This window comes from Alligator mississippiensis, chromosome 3, assembly GCF_030867095.1.
Source record: "Alligator mississippiensis isolate rAllMis1 chromosome 3, rAllMis1, whole genome shotgun sequence".
NCBI lineage: Eukaryota > Metazoa > Chordata > Crocodylia > Alligatoridae > Alligator > Alligator mississippiensis.
In genome coordinates, this window is record NC_081826.1 from 217,639,612 (window position 1) to 217,646,633 (window position 7,022).

Sequence of the window (7,022 nt, forward strand, 5' to 3'; positions counted from 1 at the left end):
ATAGCAGCACTTAAATGATAAGTAGTATTTTAAATCATTAGCCAGAGCATGTTTTAGCAGGGAATTTCTTTTTTATGTTAATATTAGCCATTTCATCAGGTTTTTCAGGCTTCTATGTCTGCCTCCCAAATGTTTTTACTTACATACTTCAAGAACAAATACATCTCACTCATGCACAAGCAATAGATGCTGATGCTGCTATTTTATTTAAAGTCTTCAAACTATGATTCTTATTTTTCTGTGGTAAGTCTCTTGCAAATGAATGACTTCATCTTCCCAAGAAGGTTCCTGTGACGGGATGGCTTTGCTGTATTTTTTCAATGTTCTTTTATAATAAGTATTACACAGATAATAAGGCAATGTTGGTATCTTCTCAAAGAGTTAAAAGATTTAAATTTTCCCCAAGGAGTCTATAGCTAGTGACTACAAGAGTGTTCTGATATTTTGATTGATTAAGAAAAAAATGAGACTTTAGCAGCAGAAGGAAAAAGACTGTTATTTGGAGGGAGTAATATTTTCAGATCTGTCCCCCCACCCCACCCCTGTCTCTCTCTCTCTCTTTTAATACCCACGCAGCTGAGTCAAGGTTAAAGAGCAGCTGGCATCATCAGGGCTTTTCAGTCTCATTTTGTAAGTCCCCCCCCTTCCTCCACTCCTGACATTGATCAGTGCATCAAATGTTTGGTTGTGGAACAACCATAATGGGTTTTGAACTGTGTGCAGTCATGGGGATTTCTCCAGAGGGCAAAACTCATTCTGTTCATGTGAGTGCTTTCCCCCCCAGTCCTTTGGCTGCACATTCAGATTGATGCACTGGAAGAATCATTTAAAAATACATTTGATAAAATAATATATTACTTCAGTACCTTTGTGTTATCCAATTAAAGCACCAACTCTGTAAATCTTGCCAGGAGAGGAATATAGTATTTTCTCAGATACTAATTTAGCATGAAGTATAGCACTGAAAATGTGCTGTTCTCTATAGGCTCTGGAATTTGGTGAATTTGTATTCAAATATCTACAGTAGCATGGACTGTGCAGTTTCTCCATTGTACCCAAAGAGTTATTTAAATTCAGAGTTAAGCAATCGGAGCTAAAAAATTCACAGCTAAACAATCATTTCAATTCAGAGATCAGTCATGCTGACGGGAAGCTATTTTAAACATAATGGCTCTACTCACACGTGTAAAGTTACTTAAGTATGTCAGTACATGCAGGTGAAAGGCTCTAAGCTTGATCCTGCATTGCTGTACTCTGTAGAAGTTTTGAGCTATAGCTTTCAGTGGAACAGGATTGGAGCCTGGTTGGATGGGGTTCCTCTTGTAGTTCTTTCTGTGTCTACTACAGTAAATATTGAATAATGTAAGATGGTTTTTAAATACAGAGAATTCTAGTGAGTACCAACACATCCTTCACCTAGAATATTTCACATATACAGGGTGCATCTACACATGCGCTTTACTGCGGAGTTGACTAATTAGCTCCACGGTATAGTAACAGCCGAGATGCACACCATGGTGTGTTAGGGCACAGTAAAATAATTAACTCTGCCATAGGATAGTACTGTACTGTTGGGGCATGAGACTGCTGAAGTGAAGGGGCTGCCTGCCACCTAGCCCTGCACTTTAACACCCTCATGCCCCAGCCAGCCCCTCTGCTGCTTGATGCTGCCACATGGAGCCTGGGGCTGATGCCTCTGACCCCTGCCAGCCTAGGGCTGCTCTATCCTGGCTCAAACTGCTATGGTCCCAGACGTACGTGTAAATGCTGCACCCAGGAACAGTTTTCTCCAGCGCAAACTGTGCTGGAATTTATCATGTCACCTTTAATGGCATGTGTAGAGCAGTCATCTACAAACTATAAATTCCAGAAGGCTAAGACTACGTGGAGGTTGGGGAGGTCACAGATATCACACTAGCTTGGAAAACTAGGAGCCAGTCATCTCTTGGGGTAAATCAGGACAACTCTACTGAAATTAATGGGCGTGTGCTCATTTACATCAGCTGAAGATTGGGTCCTTTAATTTATCTGTGTCATTAGATCATTTCACACCATTCATCCTGTTCTATTAAACCATGTGTGGCAGGCTGGCCAGTGGCAGCCCTGCTTGATGGCTTGAGCTGGATGGCTCAGGCCGATTGGTGGGGGCATTTCCCTTCCCCACCAATTAGAAGAAAGCAGGAAGAAGGCTTGCCCTGCCCCGACCTTGGGTCAAGGTAAAGAAGAGAACCCGAAGGGGAATTAACCCCTCAGGCTTTTTCATTGGTCTGTTTCCAATCTGGGGTGGAACCTCCAGAGGGGATAAAAGCCTGTGTGCCCAGCACATGGGTGGCTTCGATGAGGGATGATGAAGGGAGCTGCAGAAGACCTGGTGGAGCAGTTGCCCCAGAAGCAGTTGCCCCAGAGCAGTTGTTCCAGGAGTGCTCAGGTCTCTGCCAAGCAGAAAGCAGCAAGTGGCTGCATCCCATCCCTGCCACGGAGGGAGCCACAGCATCCATGCACAGAGGGTCCGCGAGCAGACTGAACCTCAGTGGCTGCATGGGTCCCCAATCCTGCACGAGGCAGGAGCCCTCAGTGCATGGATTGGTGCACAGGGCTGTGGAGATGAAGGGATTGCTGCAGGCTGCACAAGGCAGTGTGGGTCCCCAGCTCTGCACAAGGTAGGAGCCCTTGTTGCACAGATCGGTGCACAGGGTTAGTGAAGGTCCAAGAACAGACGGGACCTCAATGGCTACATGAGGTAGCGTGGGTCACCAACCCTGCATGAGGCAGAAGCCCTTGGTGCATGGTTCGGTGCACAGGGCGGTGCATGGGGCAGAGAGAGCAGAGCTGATGGAACGCCACTGTTGCACGAGGCAGTGCAAGGCCCCATCCCTGCATGAGGCAGGCACCCCTTTAGTGCAAAGGGTGGTGCATTGTGGGGGCCAAGAGAGGGCTGACAGGCCACAGTGACTGCATGAGGCAGCTCAGGCCTTCCTGTAGTAAGCAGCGACTGGGCAGGTAAACCACCCTAGTGAGGGATGATGCCCCGCGTCCAACCCACAGATAGAGACGAGCCTAATCCTCCAAAGCTGCTGGGAGTCATGAGTTACCTCAGAAGGGGATTCTTCCACAGGGGAGAAGGAGCTCTCCTCCCCCCCCCCCATTGTGTAATCAAAGGGAAGTCGCTGATTAGGAGGGGGAATGACTTCCTTTTGGGAATAGAGAGAGACCTAGGGCCCGCCCCCCTTTTTTAAGGGTGGTTTCCATGGTTACGGGGCCCCTCCTAGCCATGGCCTAGGGGAGGGTGATGGCGTTCCTTTAAGGTAGCAGGTTCCTTCCCCCGATACCATTTCTTCTTTGGGCACAGCTGCTGTGCCATTGTTGTGTTCTGGTTCCTCATGTTGTTGGGATTTTCATTGTAAACTTGTGTCTTTAATGTTGCATTATGGAAGAATTGTAAGTTGCTCTATTTAGCCTGCTAGCAGGGTCTGCCAGCGCAACCCTGAGTCTATACCAATATATATTGTATTGGTTATTGTTGTGTATTGGTATCCCATTTGATGTAATATCACTGTATATGTTCTGTTATTGTTCCATCACTGCCAGATTTTCCTTTGTTGATTTGCTGTCCAACCTGTGTTTTATCATTGAGTGTCCCCACTCTTGCTGCCTGGAGGGCCCTGTTGAGGGCAGGGGCTGCATACTAACTGGATGGCCACAGAGGATCAAGGCCTGTGCCTGAGTTCAGGGTTGACAAGAGTTATTGTCTTTGTAAAACTATATTTGTAAATAACATATGTGTGTAAGTATATATATATATATCTATACATGGATATAGATATGTACGTGTGTATATAGATATGTGTGTGTGTATACACACATATACATACATATACACATACATACGCATGTGTGTATATATATATTTGTATGTATATATACATATGTTTATAAGTTTCACACAATGTTGTATAATTAAACCTGTAAATAGTTAAGTATCACTGGGTGTCCCTGGTCTCTCCTATCCTCTATAGGGAAAGGAGGTGAGCTGGCCTGCTGCTAGGCTGTCACACTCCCACAGCATACGTGCACCCGCTGACATCCCTTCAGTTGAAGAGGGGGTACCAGCTGCGTACCATTCAGGTTACACATGTTTGAATGGAATTAAACTATATTAGTTTAGAAGTAGACTAGATGTTTAGTAATACTGCAACCATGGATCAAGGCCTAATACAAGTGAGGCCAAAGATAACTGAATCAAAATTAGAAATTGCCCAGAGGCTCTGATGCTGCATGGTTGTGCATGTTACAGAGAGAGAGAGAGAGAAGGTGAACTTAAAATGATACATCTAAGGTTTCCACCATCAATAATTATGATCTTTCATCATCAGGGAGAGAGAAACCTGAATAATTTTTTAAAACAAATTATCCACTGTTTTGTTCACAGCAGACAGTGCCAATGTGAACATTGTCTTGTTAAAGGCTACTTGTGAAGAAAGCAGGAAGTGGAAAATCAATTTTATAGGTAGGAGAGATTATCTAGAGGAAAAGTTCCATAAAAAATAAAGATTATCTCATCAAAATGCGGACAAATTACAGGATATGGAAAAGCCAATGCCTCCTTCACTAGTCCATCAGCCTCTCTCAATTTTTTAGTCTTTTGTTTCTTTCTTAATCAGGAAGTACTTAGTCTCAGAGAGTGGTGAAAATAGCAAGCAAATTGACATATTTCCCAGTATGAAATTTTCATTATCAGTGTCTGGACTTAAAGGTGAACAGAATTGCATTTATTTTTCATTTAATGCTTGCTTTAATGAATGTAGATGGTGCCAGACTAACAGCCCTGGAAAACAAAGCCCCCACACTTCTCTCCCCACATAAAAATTGAATAGGGGCAACAGTGCAAATCACCTAATATGACCTACCCATATCCCTGAGCTCTGACCTGAAGTGATGACCTCCACTAGTTAAATCATAAGTTGCTCATTCAGTTTCTTCTGCTGAGACAGCCACACAAATATGTCATTTGTGAAGGTGGGTAACCCTGGTTGGCCAAAAGGAACTTGACTCAGACCACCAACTCATTATACAATGAGCACAGAACTACCACCAGATGGTAATGTCTCTTGGCTCACTGCTGACTTAGACTTGATTCAAATCAGTGACCCAGAGTGAAAAGCTTCATAAACCTTTAGCAACTCACTGAGCCATTCAGGGCTTAAGGGGGAAGGGGGAGGGAATAAAGGAAGTCTTAAAGGAGATCTACAATCCCATGTAATCTACAAAATGGAGACCAAAATCTATTCTGGCATAGGCATGCAAAAGTCATGTTCTACTTTTGGTTACTTAGGAGCTGTTCCAATGGCTTCAATCAGGTGCTTAGCTGGAGATGAGCCTAGCACTGGCTCTTTGAAAATGCAAATGTTAAAATTTAAATATTTTTGCTTTAAAAATATTTAAATTGCTTTTCTTTGTTTACTTTCCAAGACTTGAATGCTGAAAACCTAGAACTCAACATTTAATATAAAAGGAACCTTGTAAATAATTTATTTTATAATGTAGGAATATTTTTATCCCTTTCTATATTATATTCCACAACTAAGATCTTAGGTTTTTCATCTGCTGCCAAGTAGACTTGCCTGAGTTTTGAATGTTTGTGTGTGTGCATTTGTGTGTGTGTAATATGCTGATGGAAATACCATTAGCAATTTTATCAATCTTGTAAATAATAGTAATAATGTGTAAATTATGGTGTATTCCTTTTTATTGCTAATATGAAATAATTTTCCTTCTTCCGCTGTTACTAGATATGATGTTTCTTACTGAACTTTTAGGCATTTATTACCATCTCTCTTTTAGTAGTTCTTTTTAGTTTTTTCAAACAGTCTTCAGAATTTCTCCATTGATAGCAGTGTCTTTTGTTCCTTTGTTTCCTCAATACATAACCCTAACATTATCTTGTAATTTCATAGGACTTTTCAGAATTTCACTTTTGCTAAGTATTTAATTAGGGCTTTTAGACTTTTAAATTTGATATTATTTTTAATTTCAGCATTGATTTTTTTTTCATTTACAACATTACATTGATTGATACAAAATTGATGTTAGCAATTAGTGTTCTTTCTCAGATTTATCTGTCCCTCTTTATTGAAAATTAAACATTCCACCATTTTTTGGACTTCAGAACCTTGTGCTAGATTACCAAGATAATTGCTAAATTAATCATACTTGCCAAGGCCCCATAAAAATACAGTTGTACTTTGGTTTTAGCTGAAAAATGAATAAATTAGTTCAGAAGACATGTACATAAAGATTGGTTCCCACTGGATATTAAGGCATTGAATCCAAAAGGTTCCTTTTTTTAACAGAAATGCTCTTCAGTGCCCTTTAAAATTGCAATTCTTGTTTTACAGTCAGAGGTAACAAAGGAAATCAAACAATTCACTTGGTATTTATTTTAGTAAAAGTAAACTACTGACCTCCCTACCTGTTCTATAGACTACTATTAACCTTGTCTGCAGGAGGGTGGTGATTTTAAGAGTTATGATTGTTAATGGTCTTTGAATGCAGCCAGCTTAGGCTACTTACTCCCCAGCGTACAGCATGCCTCAGCCTTTTCCAGATGGGAAAATGATAAGGAGACTAGGAAGATAGCAGGTCATTCTTGGGCAGCCACGAGAAAATTGCTGCAAAATGAATCATGCAGGTCTGAGGTGCCTTACCCAGCATTTTTCTGTTTTAATTTATCAAGACGAAGCTTGTTGACATGAAAGTGAATGAAATGCTTGTACAGTGTACTCTAAAAAGCCAGCTCAAAGGTTTACTGCAACAGAGCTCTAGCAGTAAATAACAAAACGGAGCCAGGGAATAGCCATGCTTGCTGCACCTGCCCTATTGTTTTACATTATCTGCAGTTTGCTGAAATCCCACTATCAGCATCAAATGAAGAGAAATTTGACACAGACGCAACAATCTGTTGTGAACTCTTATCAAAGAAAGTAATCCTCCCACTGGCAATGTACTTTTCTGGACATCTAGGG